At 35.2% G+C, this 24,740-nt stretch overlaps 1 long non-coding RNA gene across 2 annotated transcripts in view; it reads right to left on the bottom strand.

Annotated features, from left to right (window-relative positions):
* LOC122889592 overlaps positions 1–24,740 on the bottom strand; it is a 102,487-nt gene that overhangs the window by 30,405 nt on the left and 47,342 nt on the right. For both annotated transcript variants that reach the window (XR_006380947.1, XR_006380946.1), the window contains one exon: positions 5,206–5,293. This is a non-coding gene — a long non-coding RNA (uncharacterized LOC122889592). The remainder of the gene's footprint in view (positions 1–5,205; positions 5,294–24,740) is intronic.

The following is a 24,740-nucleotide window of genomic DNA, read 5'->3' as shown; positions in this document are numbered from 1 at the left end:
ACCCTTCCTTAATCACCTAATCTAATCACCTCCCAATCCCTAACTTCTAATCACTCTCCCTCAGAATAACTTCTATTCTTAAATTTGTGATAATCACACCTTTGCTTTCCTTATATTTTAGTTTTACCACCTATGCATAAATCCCTGAACAAGAAATATTTTTCTCTCTTCATTCATCAGTTTATTCAATAAATATTCATTAGTTCTACATATTTTCTCCTGTGATTTACTGTTTTTTTACTCCATTTCATGTTTATGAAATTCATTTATGTTAATGTAGATAGTTATAGCTGATTTATTTTCACTGTGTGTAATATTATGTGGTAAGACTATAATATTTTGTATAACTACACATACATTGGGGTTGTTTACAGAATTTTTTGTTATGACCCTTTTTGAACATACATCTTATAGAAAACATTACAGAACGAAGTTTCTAGGTCATGACTACTAGATGTCAAACCACTTTCTAAGTTTTATTAGAAACTTTTTTCCAAAAACACGAATTTACTCTCCCAATGCAGACTGTAAGAGCTGTCTTTGTTCAGCATGTATACCAGCGCTTTTTTTTTTTTAAGATTTTATTTATTTATTTGACAGAGAGAGAGAGAGATCACAAGGAGGCAGAGCAGAGACAGAGGGAGAAGCAGGCTCCTTGCTGAGCAGAGAGCCCGATGCGGGACTCGATCCCAGGACCCTGAGATCATGACCTGAGCCGAAGGCAGAGGCTTAACCCACTGAGCCACCCGGGTGCCCCTTCTATCCTTTTCTTTTTCATTTGTTTTACTATATCTTATGATTCTCTTGAAAATAAATACAAATGTAAAACGAAACTTAAACATTGCTAGTCCATTCAGACTGCTATAACAAACTGCTATAGAATGGGCTGCTTGTAGACAACAAAAATTTATTTCTCACAGCCCTGGAGGCTGAGAGATCAAGGCTATGACAGAGTCAGTGTCACTTTCTGGTTTATTGGCTGCTTTCTCACATGGCGGAAGTGTACAAGGGATCTCTCCAGTGTCTCTGTTACAGAGCGCTAATCCCAGGAATATGGGTTCCACCCTCTTGACCTTATCACCTCTGAAAGGCCCTACCTCCTACTAGCATCACATTGGGGATTCGGACTCAATATATTAATTGGGGAGAGACACAGATATTCAGTCTACAGCAAATACAAACAATATAAATTAAACATGTGTACATATATAAACATTCTAGATAATAGTCCTTTGTCATATATATATATATATCTTTGTCTTTTGTCAGATACATATATATATAGCAAATATCTTGTCTCACTCCATAAAATTATCTTTTTATCATCTTTAAAATAACTTCTATGTAAACAGGATTTATAATTTTAAGTAGTCAAATTTACCAACTTTATGTAATGTCCTTTTTTTAGATTTTATTTATTTATTTGAGGGAGAGCAGGAGCAGGAGGGGAGGAGCAGAGGGAGAGGGAGAAGCAGACTCCCAGGTAAGCAGGGAGCCTAACATGGGGCTTGATCCAAGGACCTCAAGATCACAACCTGAACCTAAAACAGACACTTAACCAACTGAGCCACCCAGGCGCCCCTATGTTATGTCTTGCTTAAGAGTTCCTTCCTTGGGGTGTCTGGGTGGCTCAGTGGGTTAGGCCGCTGCCTTCCGCTCAGGTCATGATCTCAGGGTCCTGGGATCGAGTCCCGCATCAGGCTCTTGCTCAGCAGGGAGCCTGCTTCCTCCTCTCTCTCTCTGCCTGCCTCTCTGCCTACTTGTGATCTCTCTCTGTCAGATAAATAAATAAATAAATAAATAAATAAATAAATAAAAAGAGTTCCTTCCTTTTCCAAAGTGATGAAAGATAATACTTTTCTGTATTATCATTTTAAAGCTTTGAAGTTGGATTTTAATTTTTTTAGACCATTTTATAGTATGATGTGATGGTCCAATTTTATTTTTTCCATACAGATAACCAGTCATCGTAACACCATTGATGGATTAAGTTATTATTCCCTAACTACCTTTACTACCAAATCTCCTTTAAAAATTAATTCTTGGCATTAAATAGAATACCTACTCACCCTGTTTTTTCTCAAGTGTATATTGGCTATTGTCGACATAATTCATTTCAATAAACATTTTATTATCATGTTTTTAAGTCCATCAAAAATGTAGAGACATGTTTGGAATTTCAACAAATCTACAAGTGAATTCAGTGAAAATTGATATCCTCATACTGAGTGTTCAAAACTATACACATGATTTTTTTCAAGATCCTTTTAAGATTTTATTGCTCACTTTTTATTCTTATACAGGAAACAATATATTTCATATTTTTTATCTAGTACCTTGCTGAACTCTCTTATGAGCTCTACTCTTGCTGTGGATTCCCTTTGGCATTCTCTATGTACAGTATCTCTAAGTAATAGCTTTAAAAAAAAAAAAAACGTTATCTTCATGTGTTTAGTTTCTTTTCTTTCTCTCTTACAGCAATAGCTACATACTCCAATGTAATACCAGGAAAATTTATATTATCAGGCTTCCTTGTTTCAGATCTCAAATACAATGCTTCTAACATTTCACTGTTAAGTGAGATGCTTAGTATATGTTTTTGCAGACACTCTTTATCTGGTTAAGAGAATTCCCTTCTCCACTCATACTGCTACATGTTTTCAATCATAAGTGAATTTTGACTTATATCAAACTTTTTCTACATCTATCTTCATGGACAAAAATTTTCATCTAGCATTCTTTGGATAAATCCATCTTGATAATGGTGAATAATGTCTTTTAAAATTTATTATTGAGGTGAGTGTGTAATATTGTACTTGAGATTTTTAATCTTTTCCTTGAAACATTTTAGCTTATAATTTTTCTATTGTCTTTTTTAGGACTTATTTTGCCATATTTGTTATCAGGGTTGTGCTAGCTTCACAAAATGAGTTGTATGTTAGTGTCTTTAACCAAAAGAAATCATGTATAGTGATATTAATAGCTTCATAAAAGAAAGGTCTGAATATGTCCACTCTTTTATACTCTTTCAACAACTATTTATTGAGAAGCTACTATATGTGAGGTAGTCTTCCAGATACTGGAGACCCAGCGGTGAACGATATAGCCCAAACTTCAGGGAGCTTATATTCTAGGAAGATAAGATGGAAAATAAACAAGTAAGTAAAATATATAATTTGGCAGATGATGATAAAGAATACGAATAAATATAATGCAGGAACAAAGGGAAATAGGAAATACTAGGGAGGGACAGGGATCTAATTTTAAATTGGTATTAACATATGATATCTCTGTAAAGGAAACTTTTGTCAAAAGACTGGAAAGGAAGTGAGGTTGAGAGTTAAAGATTTCCATGAGACAGTTCATCTTCACACCCTTCCACAATATTCTTACCCTTTATACAAAATCCCTAATACCTTCCCTACTCTGCCTCATTAGAATCTCCTTCCTGTATCCCATACACACATTGAATCTTAGTGCTTTTTCTCGGGACCTCCGTAAAGTTTTCCCTCCCTAACTTGTACAGTAGACAAAAGACATTTTAAATTATTTGAAACCTTTCAGGGTCACCTGGGTGGCTCAGTCAGTTAAGCATCTGACTCTCTTGATTTTGGCTCAGGTCATGATCTCTGGTTGTAAGATCAAGCCTTGCATGGGGCTCTACCCTGGGCATGGAGCCTGTTCAAGATTCTCTCTCTCTCGGGCGCCTGGGTGGCTCAGTGGGTTAAGCCGCTGCCTTTGGCTCAGGTCATGATCTCAGCGTCCTGGGATCGAGTCCCGCATCGGGCTCTCTGCTCAGCAGGGAGCCTGCTTCCCTCTCTCTCTCTCTCTCTCTCTGCCTGCCTCTCTGTCTACTGGTGATCTCTGTCTGTCAAATAAACAAATAAAATCTTTAAAAAAAAAAAAAAAAAGATTCTCTCTCTCTCTCTCTCTCTCCTTCTCCCTGCCCCTACCTGCTCTCTCTTTCTCTGAATAAATAAATACATTACTTGAAACCTTTTATAATAGATTTTCTAAAAACAAACAAACAAACAAACAAAAAACAAAATGAGCTTCTTTCTTGGTTGAAATAAAATTTCACATAAGATAAAATGAGATGCATTACATTATTATCAGCCATAGATTTTGGTGTATTATTCTTATGGTCTTAAAGAAGGAGATCAAATATATTTCCTTTTCTCTGGAGTCAGCCTTAATGAAGCACTGACTTTTAATTACTGTGCCAAATAGTCTGGGTAAGTCAGACGTTAGGACGAGCTGGGGCCCATACAGCCGTTTATGCATTATCCATTACTAAAAATACATCTCTGGGGATAAAATTGTCCTGAATCCTTAAAATTCTATTACTTCAACACTCCTTGCTGTGACTTTTTAAATGTTAAGGGTGAGGGGGTTACATAAGAAATGCATAATCTGGGTGCCTGGGTGGCTCAGTGGGTTAAGCCGCTGCCTTTGACTCAGGTCATGATCTCAGGGTCCTGGGATCGAGGCCCGCATCGGGCTCTCTGCCTCTCTGCCTGCCTCTCTGCCTGCTTGTGATCTCTCTCTGTCAAATAAATAAATAAATAATCTTTAAAAAAAATAAAAAAGAAATGCATAATCTATGTGCACTTTAAGATCTTAAAAATAACTATTTAAGCTTTATTCTTTTATGAAATTATATATATATTTTTAAATTTTCTCAGTTTCAGTGTAGATGGCCAAGCACATTTGCCATTTCCTATTTTAATCCTGAGAGAGAAACCTCTATCTGAGTGTATTTCTCCTATGATGAATTTTTTGGGCATCAGTCTGGGATCAGAAATTTACAAACACGTTACAAGACTGCCTTCTGAACTGTGTTGGGGAATTTTTTTGCACTTCTTAAATATGTTTGAAAAGGGATCTTGAATGGAAAATCCTTGTGTATGCAAAAGCATTTATTAAAATTAATAGGATCTCCTTACAATGTTTCAATAGTGCTAGAGGGAAAGGCAAATAACAAAACAAAATTTTTTTCTTGCTACATTAATTCTCTTATTTGGAAAGCATAACTCTGAAGCTCTTATTGTGCAATATAGTCAATAATAATAAATGGATTTGGAAAAAATACCCGAAGCTTATACCCTACCTCCCCTCATTATTACCTGTGTGACCTTGAGCAAGTTGCATGTAACTCTTTGAGTTTTTATTTTCTTCTTCTATAAATAGGTTAATAACACTTACCTGTAATAACACTGCAGTGCTGCAGTGAGTACCAGAATTACGGAGGGCATACATTTGACACAAGTAGGTAATCAACAACCGGTAACAACTGTATTTGACAAAGAAGAATGAAATGAGACTTTTGGAAAATAGGTATTACAAAATAATTACTTTGCCTTCCAAACGAAGATTTCAGTTTAATAAAAGTTTTATTTTTCAACAGTAAAATTGGCATGAATTTAGTGGGATAATGGATATGAAGTGTTTATAACAGTGTTTGGTAAATAGCATATACTCAATAAATGATTGCTGTTATTAACATTATTAGTAGTAATTTTATTATTACAAACAGACTTTTTCAACAAGAAACTCTTTCCTAAAAAGCAGATGAATTGTGGCTATAAATCATTGCACAGAGTCTTACAGGCAAGGTTGCTTACAGTTCTGGGGCAACGTTCAGCCATTGCCAGGAGGTAATCATAGATAACATGAAATAAAAAATACAACTTAGTGCAGATCAATGCATGAAATTGAGTGAATTGTAAAAAACTTAACTCAAATTTCCAGGGATAAAACATTTATGAAAACTAGAAGTATAAAACAGTGACTTCAAGATACTGCCAAAAGCTAAGAAGAGGGGCATGAGATGAGAGGTAGAAGTCAAACTTTTTTTTTTTCCATTTTTAATAATAGGTGCTTAGAGAAACAACAACAACAAAAAGAGTGTTAACGGTTGTTAATGTTAACAGTCCTATTAACAAAATATTAACAGTTGCTAATTTAGTATAGAGGTGAATTATAAGATGGAAATTTTTTGGCATTGTTCTCTGTATTTCAAATTTCTTAAGATAAATTTGCAAAGATGTTAAAAATTTCAAAGAAGAAAAGCCAGGATGGGTATGTCTAAGACTGAAATCATGGTATTAGAATGCTCTTGAGATGGAGACAAAGACCTGAACGTTGGGAAGATAGCTTTCAGAGAGAATGGCAGCCTGGCTCAGCGGTGAAAAGGAAAATTGCGTGTTCTCAAAACTTGCCTGCTTTAAGCAGCTGACAAAATCTGCTCAGAAGCCATGCCCTTGGGTATCATTTGCAGAATTGTTTTAAATACACCCATCATTAGAGAACCAGTTCACAAAGGTGACAGCATCAGGGAAATCATCTCTCTCTGCTCTCATGTCCAGGATCTTTTCAAATGGAAGAGGTCAGCTTCAGGTCCCTTTGATGACAGCCCCACTGCTTCATCAGATAGAAGCTGCATTCCCAAATGCTGAGGGGAAAATAAAGCGTCCATCTGCCAAGTGTGACCCTGACCTTTCCTCTGAGGAGATGTCTTTGGACAGTACCCAGTTCTGCAGTTTGCCTTGAATTTGACATAAACAAGGTGTTGAATGGCTGTCTAAAAAATAGTAATAATATGTGGCAGGCCAGGCACATTCTACATATTTCTTTCTCTGGGAGCTTTAGTATTTTTCTTGAGTGCTATATTGATTCCCCTTCATTTTACCAAATGAAATTCATATAATCACACTGTAACATTTTCTAGTTGCTAATACAGATTTTGTGCTATGACAAAATCCCACCATATCCCATTTATTTTTCATTTTGGAGTTGAATCAGTTGATTTCTAGTAATTGCTTCAATAAAATGGCTCCAGGCCAACTGTCAATTCTTTCTATTGCTTTCTAGGTATTGAGAGAGGAAATTTGTAAGTTAGGCATTCATAGTTTTATCAGCAGCTGGTTGAGATTTGCTGCCAAAGTTTTCTCCTCCCCTCTGACAGGTGAGGTAGGGCTGATAGATAATTCCTTTTAGCATATGTTCAGAGACTTTGTACATGTGCGTTAAGGAAACTCAACACATAAAACAATTTACTCAACGTACATATTTACATATTTAAGACAGTGATTGCCTGTAGTTTCTTGAGGAAATCATGGTAAGAGTCCTAACTTGGTAGGCAGTTATGTAGTAAGTTGGTTAGATAGATAGTAGATATAAGAAATATACAGATAAGATGATAAATACATATATAACATCTAGATAAATAACCAATACATAGATAATAGATAGATCGATCGATCCAGAGTAAAACTCCTTATCAGTGAAAAATACTGGTTTATAAAATTTGATTAGATTTGTTCTATGAAAACATCTACCTCACAAAGCAAGGAAGACATGTGTACTAAATACATTTTCTGCTGTAGCTGCTCTTAAATCAGAGAACCAATGCTTTATTTCAGGGACAGCCTTTTAGGAATATTAACAAGTTAGGACATGACGCTCCAACAAAGATAATTAACACCTTCATTCAACGTTGAAATTGTTCTGTAGAAGTTGAAAAATAACTTGATAGTGTGTGAGTTGATAGAATTTAATTCCAAAATGATGCTGAGTTTGTTCAGAAGGATTTGACTTCATTAAAAATTCTTTTTCATTGTTTTTGTCACACTCATCTAGTTCTTTAAATGCTTTGATTTATGGTAATACTCAGACAAATTTTAATCACTCCATAAACTACCCCCTTTCCCAGTGTTAAATATGATAGATTCTAAAATTCTTACATATTATATCTCCATTTTTGTAATTCTCTCTTCTACACATTGTTTAATAACATTACTGATCATATTCTCCTCTAACCCACTAATTCCTTAGCCTGTATTTTTGTTGATTGCTTTTCAATAACAAGAAAAGTACTGAATAACCTCCAAATAAATTTTTCTGAGACTATGTTAGATATCCCCCATCAATTCATCAAATTCATCCTCAATTTACAATGAAGATATTGATACTGAAAGAAATGTCCTTATTACTATTTCCCACATCACAATTTCATGAAGAGATTATATTGACATTGGTGTAAAGAGAAGAACAGAGATTATGTAAGCAAGATACTCGAAGGCAAGGAAGTCAGAAAGGAGGCTCACCTGGCCTTATATTTTTGCAATTGGGCAGGTGTAAGATTAGCCAAGAGAGGTATGAGTGCCCTTACAGAAATCCAGAAAATAAAAGGACAAATTACCAATGGTAGGATTAAAAAGTTAGGTGGAGGATAAAGCAGCAACAAAATGGAAAAATGCGCATTATCAAGCAAAGGCAATTCAGTTCATAAACTTGCAGGTTATTCAAAGATTGCTTTGTCAATCTTTTGTACATTCATTTCTTCCTTCATCATTTATTCATTTGAACATTAGCTGAGAGTATACTATATACAAACACATGTCTGAGGAAATGTTAGAAATATTAACAGGGGAAGACATTCCTTTCTATATTAATCTCTTCATTGCAAAATCAACAATGAATTTAGTGAACTGGTAGGGAATACAAAACTTAACTACTCCAAACTTTCATGCAGAGAAATAAAATTGAGCCAAAAAAAAACCCTGACACTTAGTAGTATCATAGATAGTTAATTACCTGTATTCTCTGGTGAGATTCCATATAATATGAAAGGGCCTCAAGAGAAAATATCTCAGGGATCTGTTGCCTGTCAAATTGTGCTACCTGGCAATACCCTATACTGTTTATGAGCAGAGCATAGGTTGTTGTGTTTGGCTAAACTTTCATTTGGAAATTTATTCCTTCCCAAGGCACGTGATGGGCAATCTTAGGGAGGAAGTACTAGTGTGCCATAGAATGGAGGGAGAAATAAAGACTGTCTCAGAGATTTGAAGTCAATTGTGAATAAGGGAATCTACTGGGTGCCATTACATCCTAAGTCTTTTTGAGCATTACCGAAGAATGGGATGCCTGTTTCTTCCTATTGATTTTAGGGAAATGGGATCCAGCTGTTTGCCAGCATGTCCGGGACACAGTTCTTCCCAGAGGCAGAGGTCTGGACTGCATGACCTTTCAAGGTCCCTCCCAAATCTGTAATCCGATGCCAGGAACTAAAACTTGGTGTTCTATTCCAAGACAAGGAATTAAATATTTATAGATAAGTTTTTCAACTAATGATCTTGTTTCCTTTTATATTTAATCCTAGCAGTTGGTTTGAGAAAGCTTAAAGGTTCTATTCAAAATTTTATGAATCCCCAGGCCCACCAGGTTTGTTAATTGGATGGTGTATTACTATAAAGGAAGTGAGAAATGCCTGGCATAATTGTGTAACGTTTGTTTTCTCTGCTCTGTGGGAATTCTCAGGGGTTTCATTAGCAGATGGTTACTGAAAGCCAGCATCCTGGAGTCTGGCCTGGTGAATATCATTCTTCTTAATTATTGAACAACTAGTCTGCACAGGTCAGGTCTAACACACAGATATTCAATTCAGAGCATCTTCAATAATAAATTGCTTTATCTAGATTTAGATTTCTATTCTCTTCAATTAAGTAATGCTAAGGGTAAGAAACACTAACTCATCAGAGACGTTGAGTATTATTTACTGGTGAGTTACCATTAGCTTAGATTTATAAGCTGGATCTTGTTCAAAAGCCATTTAGTCACCATTCATATACCTAAGTCAGCAAATATTCTAAAAAGCCAAACTAAGGCATTTCTCCAAAAACAACTTTTAGAGGCAGATTCTTCCTTTAGGCTGATGCAGTGATTGATTGGATAAGATAAAGCAGCAAGTAAATACTAACTATCATAATAAGTATGTTGGTAATATTCCAAGCCCTGGAGTTCACCTGAATTGATGGGTTTGCTAGGCCTCCATTTGTACCCCAACCTGATCAAGACCATTATGCCTCTGGCTGCATTCTAGTTCTGATTATTTATAACTTAGAAAAGGATACAATAATTCTGTAAAAATATATTGGCCTTGTGTTGGTCAATGTTGAAACTTGGTGATAGTTACTGCAGAGTTCATTGTTCTGTTGATTTTTTTGGTATTTTTTAAAGTTTCCTATTATAAAAAAAGATCTAAAATTTATAAATAGCTGTGCTTTTATAATATAAAATGGAAAATAATTAAATAATAAATGTGGTAAAATAAATAAATGTGGTAAAAAGTAGTAAATATTTGTTATAAATGCCAAATATCCAATCCAGGACTTAGCTGTCATGCTAGATAACATTAACTTAATAATGATCCGTCCCTGCAGCTTATCACATTCATGCTGAAGTTGATGTGATTTCGAATTGGTGCAGCATACTGCAATCCCAAACTCCTGAGCTCAAGGGATCCAGCTCTCTCAAGCTCCATTATGGCAAGCAAATATTCTACGGTCAGTTTTATTCAGGTCAATCTGTTTGTGCCAACTTTCCTCTTAATACAAAGAAGCAACAAACCTGATGATGCATCTTTATATTGGCTCTTCTTTCTCCCCTTCCTCACGCCACTTGTCTCTACTCATGTTCTTTGGGATTGACCTTCTAATAAAGACCAGCATATAAGCTTTGACTTAGGCAGTTAGTTCCATTCACATCTCTATTGGAAATTTAAACAGGTGGAGGTACCAAATAAAATTTAATGTTAAAATATGTTTTATTGGTATTTTGGAGGAATATCTTGGCAATATGTGGCAGTATCATACATCTGTAGAAAGAGAAATAATGAATGTAAAGAAAGATTACATCTCATTGAAAAATGAAGATGCTATCTCAGAGTTGTCATCTTGGTATAGTACAGAAATTGTTATGATGATAACAATCTAGTGGTATTTTCCAAAATATGATCCTGGATATGCACCAACACAGACCGTATTCTGGGCTATAAAAACACCTTGAAGAATTTAAAGAATAGAAATTATACAACATATGTTGTCAGACTATAAGAGAATTACACTAATGCATGCTCTTAGACAATATTAGAATTAAACTAGAAATAAATAACAGAAATACAACTGGAAAATCCCAACATACTTGGACATGAAAGAGAACACTTCTTTTTTTTTAATATTTTATTTATTTATTTGACAGAAAGATAAAGATTACAAGTAGGCAGAGATGCAGGCAGAGAGAGAGGGGGAAGCAGGCTCTCTGCTGAGTTGAGAGCCCAATGCAGGGCTCGATCCCAGAACCCTGAGACCATGACCTGAGCTGAAGGCAGAGGCTTAATCCACTGAGCCACCCAGGTGCCCCTAACAAGCACACTTCTAAAGAACATATTCATCAAATAAGAAACCTCAAGAAGAATGAAAAAATATTTCAACTCAATGAAAATGAATATATAACTTACCAAAAATTGTGGTATACATTGAAAGTAGTGCTTAGAGGGGAGTCTATAGCATTGAATGAATATATTAAAAAAGAAAAAAGATTTAGAATCAATAATCTAAGTTCCAATCTTAGGAAACTAGGAAAAGAAAAGCAAATGAAATTCAAAGTCAACAGAAAAAGATATAATAAATAATAGAGTAGAAATAGATGAAATTGAAAATAGGAAATGATTAAAGAAAACTTATGAAACAAAAAGCTCTTCTTTGAAAAAAAACAAGAATAAAATTGGTAAGCCTCTAGCTAAGAAAAAAAGAGACAGGACCAAGATTAGTAATATCAGAAATGAAGAACATTTCCATTGATACCATGTAAATTAAAAGGATAATTAAGGAATACAGTGGGCAGCTCCATGCCCACAAAGTTGATAGCCTAGATGAAATGGACTGATTTCTTGAAAGTCACAATCTGTCCAAACTCACAGAAGATTAGGCCTACATCTATTAAAGAAATTGAATTGATAAATGACAACCTTCTAAAACAAAAAGGAACAGACTCAAAATCTCACTGGTGAATTCTACTAAACATTTAAGGAAGAAATTATACCAATTCTCTACAATCTTTTTAAGAAGATAGAAACAGAGAAAATAGTTCCTAACTCACTCTATGAGGTTAGCATTACCCTAATACCAAAACTAGATAAGAAGAAAAAAAAGAAGAAAAAAAAAAAGTCTCTCATGAATATAGATGTCAAACTCCTCAATAAAATATTAGCAAGTGAAATTCAAAAATGTATAAAAAGAATTATATACCATGACCAAGTGGGATTTATCCCAGGTATACAAGGCCAGTTTAACATTTGAAAATCAATTAATATAATCCATCACACCTACAGATGAAATGAGAAAAGTCACATGATTATACCAATAGATGCAGAAAAAGAATCAGATAAAATCCAATACCCATTCATAGAAGTGAATTAAAAATAGAAAGGAACCTCCTCAAATGAATAAATACATCTACAGAGAATCTAAGCTAACATTACAGTTTATAATTAAAAACTTGAGGCTTCCTTGCTACTATCAGGAGTAAGGTAAGGATGTCTCCTTTCACTACACCATTTCAACATCATATTAGAAGCCCTAACTAATAACAGTAAGACCAAGTAAGACCAGAAAAGGAAATAAAAAGGCACAGAGTTTGGGAATGAGAGAAAAAATTGTCTTTTTGCAGATGACATGATTTCTTATGTGGAAATTCAAAATACTAGACCAAAAAAAAAAAAAAAAACAACCGAAAAACCTAAAACCAAACCAAAACAAAAAAACCTCCTGTAATTAATAACAGATTATACTAAAGTTTCAGGATATAAGTTTAACATACAAAAGTCAATAGCACCTCCCAAAATGAAATGTTCACGTATAAATTGAGCAAATTATATACAAGATCTATATGAAGAGAACTACAAACTTTGACAAATCTAAGAAGACACCTGAGATCCAAGGTGGTTCACATCTCAGTTGTACAAGACTCCTACATGAAACGTAAATGAAACAGGAGGCCATATCCTCTATTGAAAAGAAGTATTAATAGAAATTTCTTCACCCCAATTAGAATCCAGCAACCCTATCATAAACCAAAATTATCTCAAGAATATTAAAGCTTATTATTGTTCTTTCTTAGAGTCCAAAATATTCTATAATTCTATAATTTACAATTTTAAAAAAAGGAAATAAAAAAAGAACTAAATAAATGAGCAATATTCCATGTTCACAGATAGTAAGACTCATAAGCAAGATGTCAGCTGTTCCCAATTTGATCTACAGATTCAACACAATCCCAATCAAAATATCACCAGCTTATTTTCTGGATATGCATTAACTTATTCTAAAGTTTACAAAATCTATTTGGATAGGCAAAAGACCTATAATAGCCAATGCAATATGAAAGGAGGAAGACTGATGCAACCTGATTTTAAGAATCACTATAAACCTACAGTAATCAAGACAGTGTGGTAGTGACAAAAGAATGGACAGATAAATCAATGGAGTAGAATGGAGAGCCCAGAAATAAACTCATATAAATACAAACAAACGGATCATCCACAAAAATTACCTCAAAGTGAAACACAAGACTAAATGTAAAATGCAAAAGGATAAAACTCCCAGAAGGTAGCATAAGAGAAGATCTAGAAGATGTTGGATGTGTCGATGACCTTTAATATACAACGTTAAAGGTAGGATTCATGAAAGAAATAATCGATAAGCTGGACTTCACTAAAATTGAAAACTTTTACTCTGCAAAAGATACTGTCAAGGGAATAAAAAGATAAGCTACAGACTAGGAGAAAATACTTGCAAAAGATATATATGATAAAGAAAGTTTAATTGTAGGGGCACCTGGGTGGTCCAGTTGGTGAAGCGTCTGAGTTTTGGCTTGGTTTTGGCTCAGGTCATGATCTCAGGGTTGGGAGATGGGGCCAGCATGAGGCTCCTCGCTCAATCAGGACTCTTCTTGAGATTTTCTCTCTCCCTCTGCCCCCTTCCCATTCATGCACACACACTTTCTCTCTCTCTCTCTATCTCTCTCTCTCTAAAATAAGTAAACAAATCTTCCAAAAAAAATTGTCAACAATGAGAAAAAAAAAAACAACTTGATGCAAAAATGTGCCAAAGATGGGGTGCCTAAATGTATATTATTAAGTGAAAGAAGCCAATCTGAAAAGCCTACATAGTGTATGATTCCAATTATATGAAATTTTGAAAAAGGCAAAACTGAGAATAAATAAAAAGTTAAAAGATCAGTTTTTTCCAGATTAAAAGGGAAGGGGAAAAGAATAAGTAAAGCCCAGAGGACTGGGTGGGGGAAGGCAATGAAATATATTCTATATTATACTATAGTGAAGGATACATGTCATTAACACTAGTTAAAACCCATAGACTGTACAACACCAAGAGTGTAACCTAATGTAAACCTTGGACTTTGGATTATAATGTCTCAATATAGTATCATTACTTTTGTAATGATAGCAGGTTCATCAGTTGTAAAAACATTATAATCCTGTTGTAGGATGTTGACAGTGGGAAAGGCTATAGATTGTATGGGGACCAAGGGTATATGGAAATTTCTGTACCTTCTGCTCAATTTTGCTTTAAACTTAAAACTTCTCTAAAAAATACTTTCTTTTTTTTAAATTAATTAATTTATTTTCAACATAACAGTATTCATTATTTTTTCATCACACCCAGTGCTCCATGCAATCTGTGCCCTCTATAATACCCACGACCCGGTACCCCAACCTCCCACCCCCTCGCCACTTCAAACCCCTCAGATTGTTTTTCAGAGTCTATAGTCTCTCATGATTCACCTCCCCTTCCAATTTCCCCCAACTCACTTCTCCTATCTAACTCCCCATGTCTTCCATGCTATTTGTTATGCTCCACAAATAAGTGAAACCATATGATAATTGACTCTCTCTGCTTGACTTATTTCACTCAGCATAATCTCTTCCCGTCCCGTCCATGTTGCTACAAAAGTTGGGTATTCATCCTTTCTGATGGAGGCATAATACTCCATAGTGTATATGGACCACATTTTCCTTATCCATTCGTCTGTTGAAGGGTATCTTGGTTCTTTCCATAGTTTGGCGACCGTGGCCATTGCTGCTATAAACACTGGGGTACAGATGGCCCTTCTTTTCATGACATCTGTATCTTTACCGCTAAAAAAATACTTTCTATTTAAAAGAAAACAAAAACAATTTATAAAAATTAAAAAATAAAAATATATGATCCTCATTTTAAAAAAATCACTTAGAATTATTCTCAGACGCACCAAACATTGAGAACCACTGGCTTTCATTTTGGAATGAAATCACAAAATAATTTTTATGCCAACTTTTTCAAAGTATAAGAAGCCAAAACTGCAAGTCAGTCTCAAATATGTTCCTTTTTAAAAAAGAAAAGAGTATAATTCACAAATCCACAGGCCATTGCCAACTTTTTTGACCCTATCCCTAAAAGATAAGCTAATGATCTAAACCTCTATCCCAGACTGGCTAGGATATGAATGGAAAATGGTTGGATGAACTAATTAATTGACACTTCCTCCCACTTAGAGACCATTTCTAAAATTTCAGCTGTGCTACTTAGGAAAAAATAATCCACAGCTGTGGGAGTTAGATTTCTAATTTCATATTTGTTAAAATTCTTTTTTTATAATTTTTTTTTTTATTTATTTGACAGAGAAAGAGATTGAGTACAAACAGGGATAGTGGCAGGCAGAGGGAGAAGGAGAAGCAGGCTCCTCGGAGAGCAGGGGGAGTCCGATATGGGACTTGAATCCAAGACCCTGGGATCATGACCTGAGCTGAAGGCAGTTGTTTAACCAACTAAGCCACCCAGACTCCCATCATATTTGTTAAAATTCTTAATAGGATCTCTTTATTCTATTTATGCCCACTACATTAGTCACCTCATGGAAGAATATTTCATAAACTCCTAACAAGCCTTTAATAATCTACCGTAAATTAAAATTATTTTAGTTCCTGAGATTTCTTATTTGTGTTAGAATTAAATTTGCTATAAGGATGTTCTTATTTTATTGGAATATGATACTTTGGATATTGCAATTTTCTTTGAAATTTTGCAAAGTAAAATGTGAGTTTTTAAGATAAATAACTTAATTTCGGGCGATGAATCTTTCCACAAGACTTGAATGGAATTGTCACTTTCTGATTTGAATTAATTATTCTTTCTCCATTTTCCAAGAGCCAACACATATCACTAAAGAGAAATTTACCATGCTGCAAAAAGAGGTCCATTGTTAAGTTTTATGTATCATGACAAATGGTAAATTGCACATTTAGGCCTAATTTTCGATTAACAAGTTCTGCCTTCATCAAGGAAACCTAGTAAGGCTATGTATCTCCTGATACATACAGGAACAAAGAGGGGTTAGGGTAAAAGAATATGACATGGACCCAAACTGTGTTTAGGGACCTCTTGAGCTTATGTGTCACGCCTCACAGGCTGTTCACATAAAAGAGATGTGGTATCAAGGAAAGCTTGCAATAAGGAAGGCTCAGGACCCTTGTTCTAAGATAAAGTCAGCCATGGGGAGTATTCATTTGGCAGCCCCCCCCAGGAGAGTAATTCATAAGATGCAGAATGCATAATACATGAAAACTACCTTGACGGTATAACTAAGGCAGACAAATGAACAAAAAGAGAACAGTGTATGCATATATTAAGTCAAGAGCAAAATTTAAAAAGTCATACTGAGAGTTTGTATATATGCATGTATACCCACATATGTATATACACTTTTATGTCTACATATAAAGGTCTTATTTGTTGTGCATACATCTATATTCTGTATCATGCATAATACATCATGTGTTAGTAAGTATAGGTAATCATATAATGATATATTGTATATATTAAATGATTTTACTAAAATCCTAAGGCTGAGAGGAGATCTACATTTCAATAAAGCAATCTTTCAGTAAAGGAAGGCTAAAGGAACAGATAATTCACAAAAAAGAAAAAAAAAAAAAACCTAAATAGTTAATAGAGAAGATGCTGAACATCATTAATAACCAAAAATGAGAATTTCAATTTCATCAAACATGCAAATGAAAATGAGAATGACTTTATTGATAGTATTGGTAAAAAGAAAAAAGAAGATAGTAATACTACTAAAACTACAGACAAACGCATTCCCACAAATGCTGCTGGGAATAGTAATGGACTGAAACAGAATGGAGAGCAGTTTAGAAGCACTAGTATCTATACCCTCAACCTAGAAACCGTATTTACAAGCTCCCTAGAGAAACGTTATTTGCAGTTATAAAGAGGGTTGTTTACTGTTGAATGATGTTTAATGTTAAAGGATCTACATTCCATCAACAGACAAACAAGATAAATATAAAGGTTTTTTTTATGCCAGACTTCTGATTCAGCTTTATTTAAATATCTGTTATTAGTAGATGTCAAAAACCTAATGTGAAGTGAAAAAAGCAAGTTGCAGGATATGTACACTATATACAATTATATGTAGGTTTAAAAAAAAAAAACTTCGCGAAGCAATATTTCCTCTGTGTGTGTATAGATGATGAACAGGTATATTTAGTGTGTGTGTGTGCGTGTGTGTGTGTGTGTGTGTGTGATGAAGAGATATATTTACTATATATCTATTCATATACTAAGTTCATGTAGTAGAGGAAGACACTGGGTTCATAGAGAAAGGGAATAGGAGTGTTACTGAGATGAGAGGCTTCATCTTTAATTGTAATGCTTTGATTCTTTTAAGAAAAACAAATCAAATAAACAGGATATTAGCAAGAGTTAATTCTGGAGAATAGTTTCATGGGCTTTGATTACTTTATATATTATGCTCTGTCTTTTTAAATGTCTTTCAGAAGTAAGTTACATTGGGGAAATATAGTACCAAAGATGATACATGAATGAACTCATGGGTTCACCTAGGGATCTATTTATATCATAATTACTTCTATTGTTAGAATAGTATATCGAAATTGAATTTTTGATCAGAAAAATAAATATGAAGAACAAATTGATGGTTGTCAAAGGGAGAGGGAGTGGAGGGCTGGGCAGAATGGGAGAAGGGGAGTGGGAGATATAAGCTTCCAGTTATGGAATGAGTAAGTCAAGGGAATAAAAAAGCAGAACATGAGGAATACTGTCAATGATATTGTAATAGTGATGTAATGGAACAGATAGTAACCATTCTTGAGGTGAATATAATATAATGTATAAACTTGTCAAATCAGTAAGTTATAAACCTGAAACTAATATAGCATTGTGTCAACTATACTCAAAAAATGAATGAACTATAAATCTATTTTGGTCTGTTATACTCTCCAATCCACATCTATGAAAATTGTTAAACTGTGTTTCTTTTCTCCTCCTATTCCTTTTTTTCTTAAGATTTTATTTATTTATTTGAGAGAAAGAGAGAGAGAGAGAAAACACAAGCATGGGAAGAGAGGCAGAGGGAAAGGGAAAATAGGCTTCCTGCTCATCAGGGGGCCCCATGTGGGACTCCATCCCAGGACAAAGAGATCATGACCTGAGCCAAAGTCAGACACTTAAATGACAGAACCATCCAGGTGTCCCTCTTCTCCTATTTCTATTGCACTAATAGTGGGCACTTACCGACCTGCATCAAAAATGGTGCTTTTAGCCACTAGTCCGCCCAGCCTTGTGCAATGTAAAATGTAAAACTATGCCTTAACCAAACGTTCTCTGGTGCCAAACAGTTCATGCCACCTAGCATATCTGAACCCTGCAAAACCTTCTTCATTTATCTGTAGGCTGGCCTCCTTGATTCTCCCTTTTTATAAAAATTCTATTCATGGTGTTTAATTAAATTATGAACCTAATTCATATCACTTTGTGTTTATTCCCACTTTTCCATGGCATTTTGAAGTTGTGGTTTGTACCTTCTTGGAAAGCTGCTTGCAGCTGTCCTACCTTAGTGCAATCCCCAGCACGTGGGCATGTCAATTCTACGCAGTATTGAGCCCATAACACACGAGACAGGAATTGGTGCTCCTTAAAATTTTCTTGGAAGAATGAATGAACCAAAAATGATATATTTACAGGAAACATTTTAAAAGTATGAAAGGATGGATGAGTTTTAAAAATGCACATTCAGATTGAATACAACTTAAGTTTTATCCTTTGAATATCTCATGCCCTTCTAGGTTAGCTTTGGACTCATTTAAGCTGAAGATAGGACTAATAGGAAAAGTAGTAGGATATTTAGTGTACTGAAAAGTATCTTCCCTCCAGCCCCATGGGCAAATACACTCCCACGGACTGAAATCTTAGAGTTCAGGTGAGATAAGCTGATTCTTCACAATTCCTCAAACCCTAAATTCCTGAATCCAGCAGGAACTTCTAAGACCAAGATCACTGGTAGCTATTCTAAGAACCTTCAGAACCTCTTTGGTGACATTTATATGTATATGACTGTGCCAAGGTCAAAGTTAGATGAACACAAGCATGTTCTCTGATATAGGATTTCGGGATAGTCATTCCTACAAGAAATATGGCAGGAAAGGTGCATTCATTTTTCTCAGTGCTTGGTGCCAAGACTGACGTTTGATTTTTCTTTTTTCTCAGTGTGGATAGAGTAAATAAATAGTTGTGAACTCAATTTTCCCTGAGAAAAGAATCGAACTAAAATACAACTATGTAGGCTGCGATGAATAAATTTTCAACTAAATTTTAGGCGAAGAACCCAAGGATGAGTTTATAGGCTTTTTCGTGGATTATAGTACAGATTTTTGGAAAATTTGTGTGTTTTTTATGTTTCTTTGGTTTCAGTCAATAATTACTTTCTTCAAGACATTGCAAACGCATTTGATGAAACTTTTGTTCATAAGTACTTATAAGAAGGAAGTATATGTATGAATAAACTGATTGTAATTATATGTAATCTGTGGAAGAAGAAAACTATATCATCTTGACAATGCAATATATTGAAAACTAAATGAGATTTTCAGTTATGATTAACACAATTTTATTCTTTTTATGACTACTGCCAGTAATAAAGAAAACCATGTTTTTTTTTATTTTTATTTACACCATTTTTTACATTTTTGCCACCACTTAGCACTTTTGATATAGATGATCTAATTCCTGTTTATCCTGAAGTAACTGAAGAGTGAAGTATTCAGGCAGGTTGGGATGGTGACTGGGTAGAAAGACAAATGGTGTGGGTGTATAGCCCAATGAAATACTGCTTCAAACCTTATGGGGAGATTGTATGATGGAAAACAGGAGCCAAGCAGTGTACAGATAAAACTAAGAACCTTGTCACACAGTATCAACTTCCTATATTTCATCCTCCTGAGTCCCTTTATTCATATATTTATTTATTTATTTTAAAGATTTTATTTATTTATTTGACAGACAGAGGTCACAGGTAGGCAGAGAGGCAGGCAGAGAGAGAGAGGAGGAAGCAGGCTCCCCACTGAGCAGAGAGCCTGATGTGGGGCTCGATCCCAGGACCCTGAGACTATGACCTGAGCTGAAGGCAGAGGACCCATCCCACTGAGCCACCCAGGCACTCCTCATATATTTATTTTACACAAAAAAAATCATTGGGAAGTCAAACCTAAAACTTTCACCATCACAAGTCTGTGTTTACTGTCTCAGAAAATACTTCCCCTCCTTCAGCAGGATTACTGTTTTCAATAGCAGTATTTATACTGGAATCTCTCTCCTTACTATGTCAAGAATAGTGGGGACACCTGGGTGGCTCAGTGGGTTAAAACCTCTGCTTTCGGCTCAGGTCATGAGTAAATATATCATTTTCTCATTCAGCCTTCTTCCCCTAAGGTAGCTCTGAGCTTGGCAATACATGGGAAATTTACTAATATATGTATATATATATATATAGATAGATAGATAGATAGTTGTTTTTTTTGTTTGTTTGTTTTTGGTTTTTTTTTTGCCTATGTGTCATCAAGGGGAGAAGAAAAAGTACCTCTCACCTTTTTTTTTTTCTTTTTGCATTTTACACTTTGTCCAGTGGAACCCAGGGATGAATCCTGATAATTCTTTTGTCAAAAATGTAACTTTATATCTTCAGAATGCCCGTATGTTTTTATAACAAATCAACACTCTAGTTAGAACACTTGATCCTACTGTTTAGGCCTTTATGTCTCTAGCCTCAAATTCTTATATGAGTATCAAAAAGATTTGGTGGGGGGGCACCTGGGTGGCTCAGTGGGTTGAAGCCTCTGCCTCTGGCTTGGGTCATGATCCTGGGGTCCTCGGATCAAGCCCCGCATTGGGCTCTCTGCTTAGCGGGGAGCTTGCTTCCCCCTCTCTCTCTGCCTGCCTCTCTGCCTACTTGTGATTTATGTCCAATAAACAAACAAAAAATCTTAAAAAAAAAAAAAAGATTTGGGGGAATGTAGTGAATAGAACAACCAGCACCTACACAATTGGCTACTCATGCTCTCCACATTATTTATTGATGCGTAAGAATGGGCTTTATTGCACCAAATATTGCTTATCAGTTATCAACTGACTAGTGACGATTTGAAGATCTTACATAATAAAGCTTTATGCCAGGACTTGTCCCGAGGGATTCTCTTAGGAGAGAGTATTTATGGGTGAACATTTTCGAAGATGATAGAGATCTGGTAGGAGAGAAGCAGGGCATTATTTTGCCCTGTTCTTGTGTTTGCCCATTCCCAATCCAAACTAATCAATCAGAATATTTTCTTGCTTGCCACTGTAAGTAGTTCAGGGATAGACAGCTGATTTAAGCCAAGCAAGGAAGATGAAACCAAAACTTGGCACTTTTGCCAGATCTTTGGAAGATAGACTCTGCCTGCCAAGATATAGACCTAGAGTTCCTGGTGGTCCTCTTACCACCACCTGAGGAAAAATGTAGCTTAGAGCAAAGGGCACAGGAAGGAAAATAAGAGCCAAAAATTAAAAAGGATCAAGTGTCTGACATCACTTAAACATCTGATCAACCATTCCAGAAATGAAATAGACCCCTGGAGGTTTCAGTTACATTATCCAACAAATCCTTTTTCATGCTTAAGCTATTTTGAGTTGGGCTTCTGTCATTTGTAACCAAGACCTGAAATGTACACCACTTACTCTGTCTAGAGAGCAAAGAGGACCACTTAAAGATTCCCAACTGCCAGGAAGCCTAGAGTTTTTTTTAACTGAAGATCATATTGCTTAAGTTTCTTTAGGAATAGCCTCCTCCTATCTCCCTCTATCAAAGTTCCTCCCATTAGGGTGGGGAGAGAAAGGGAGGCAATAACCAGAAATGATTATGTGTGAGGAGATAGTCGAATATTTGAACCTCCCCTGAATCATCATGTGTAGAAAAGATAGAAGAACAGAGTACATGTAATAATATTGGGAAAAAAAATGTTTTGGGGACACTCAACTCCAAACGAACTAACACTTAACAGAGAGCTTATCATTTGTCAAACATTGTTTGATTTCAGTTAATCCTGTTAAATTAATCAAACAGGGAGACCATTAGACTGATATAGTGCTAATATTTTGGCAACCTCTGTAAGCAAACTGAAATCTAATCCTGTAAACACCTCAAAATTATGAAATCAAAACACTGAAGTCAACAGATTATAGCCAATCATAATCATAAGCTTTAAGCTATGGACAATCAAATAATTTCCTTTCTTTGCTTCCAAACTTTCTATATTGTAGTCTTTTCCCTGGTTCCTGCATGCTGCCTGATTCAAATTGATTTTTGCTCAAATAAACTCTTGAAAATTTAATACAACTCATTTTATCTTTTTACAATCCTCATACAAGTCCTTTGAGGTAGGTACTATTATTATCCTCAACTGGCTGATGAGCAAATTAAGGGCTTAAGTAACTTGCTTAACATCATGCAGCCAGTAAATTGGCAGAGCCGTGAATTGAATCCAGTATTGCTTCTGCCCTGTCTACTAGAATTAATTGTTAAAAACATAGGAGAGGCCCAAACCTTATTATCAAGTGAAGGAAAGGAATGGGTCTCAGTGTCTGCACACACACAAAAGAAATTCTAAAATAATTATAACAAACCCATGTCACTGAGCTGATATATGCGAAAAAGACCTATTGAATGAAATTATTTTGCATTATAATGGAAGTATTCACCTTTTCGAAAGGATTCACCTTTTCCTGCAAAAAGGTGTCTGCAAATTCACTAACTTTTACAAGTTTAAATTGGATATATTTATTGGCCTTACCTCACCTCTCTTTTTCTCCTCCTGCCAGCTAGAACGTGGAAATTATGGGTAAGCCCACTTTGATCATATAGATGGCAAAAATGAAACAATAGAAAAGGAACCTGTTCCTTGAATGACCTCAGGAAGTACAGTAACTTGCTTTCCCTCAACCACCAACCTTCCTTGCATTTGGAAGTCCCTTTTTACCAAATCTTATCTAGTATCCTAATACAGACCCTTATCTAAGATAGGTTCACTTGGCATGGAGAAGAGAAGAATGATTTTTGAGGAAATCGAAATAATAAGACTGGGTGACTGATGGATTCTGTCAGTAAGGAGAGATGAGGGAATGGAAAATATGCCTGAGGATTTTTGCTTAGAGGACAGGGATGAGGATAATGTCATTAATCAAGTGAAAGACGTTATGTCAGGAAGGAAGGGTAGCATAATGAATCATGTTATGAATATGTTAAGATGGAGCTGCCTCTATAACCTCAGGGTGAAGATTTCCAATAAATGTTCTATTCCTTGCTTCAACTAGAAAAGATACAAGTGTATCTGTGATTTACACATTGTCTTTCAGCATTACGATTTCATGGTTCTGTGCCTCAATGTAAGTGTTTAGTTCCCAGGAAACTTCCTCATGCAATCAGAAATATAAGATGATAGGTAGAGATAAACAGACATTATGTATCTTATATTTATATACAAATAAGCAATTGATATATCTAAAATATGTTATCATGCCTTTTTCTTAGAGTAGGTATTCAGAGTAATTTACCATGTAACTTGAATAAAAAACATAAATAATACATAAGGGCACATTTTAGGAGCTGCAACCATTTTGAAATGTTACTTAATATCCATCACTCTAATTACGGGGAATACATATGTTTCCCAAGGAGCTTCTAAAACTCAGTGTCTCTTCTCTTCAAACCTTGCTAGAGAAACAGATAAGCATATATTTAAAATGCTAGACTAGGTCTAAATAAATTTTTATAAAAAGTATAAAAGTTTGTCCTTAACCTTTTATAATACAAAACTTGTGAAATATTTCTTACTTTGTAAATTTTACCTCTAAATGTATGTACTTTCATTTATTTGTCCACACAAGCACACATGAAAGCACACACAATATTCCCTGACTTAAGATCAGTGGTATCAGAAACTTCAGCTTGAAAGTGTCATTAACAAGAGAATAAAGTTCTTTTGGGAGTGGGGAAGTGTTTTTTGTTTTTTTTTTTTTTTTAAGATTTTATTTATTTATTTGTCATAGAGAGAGCACAAGTAGGCAGAGTGGCAGGCAGAGGCAGAGAGAGAAGCAGGCTCCCCGCTGGACAAGTAGCATGATGACCTGAGCCGAAGGCAGCGGCCTAACCCACTGAGTCACCCAGGTGTCCCGGGAAGTGTTTTTATAGTTCTCCAAACTGTTAAAATTCAGCATAAGTTAGCTGAGTTGATTGTGGTCCACCAGGCAAGGAACTTAATGAGTCAACCTTGTGGGTTAATGGTCGAGATTTTTTGTCTGCTACTCATCTGCTGTTAAAGACAACAAGAATGAACCCATGAAAAAGAAGCAAGTACCATGGAGAAAGGAAAGTCAAAGCAGAGTAATCTTCTCCAGACTACCAAGATATTCACAGCTGGAAAATAGAATCTTTATTTCACATATGGGAAATAGATTGTCAACAATTAAGTCACACCATAGTCTCTGAAG

This window comes from Neovison vison, chromosome 11 (genome assembly GCF_020171115.1).
Source record: "Neovison vison isolate M4711 chromosome 11, ASM_NN_V1, whole genome shotgun sequence".
Lineage (NCBI taxonomy): Eukaryota > Metazoa > Chordata > Mammalia > Carnivora > Mustelidae > Neogale > Neogale vison.
The sequence above is the reverse complement of the archived record's forward strand: the minus strand, read 5'-3'. Positions and strand labels throughout refer to the sequence as shown.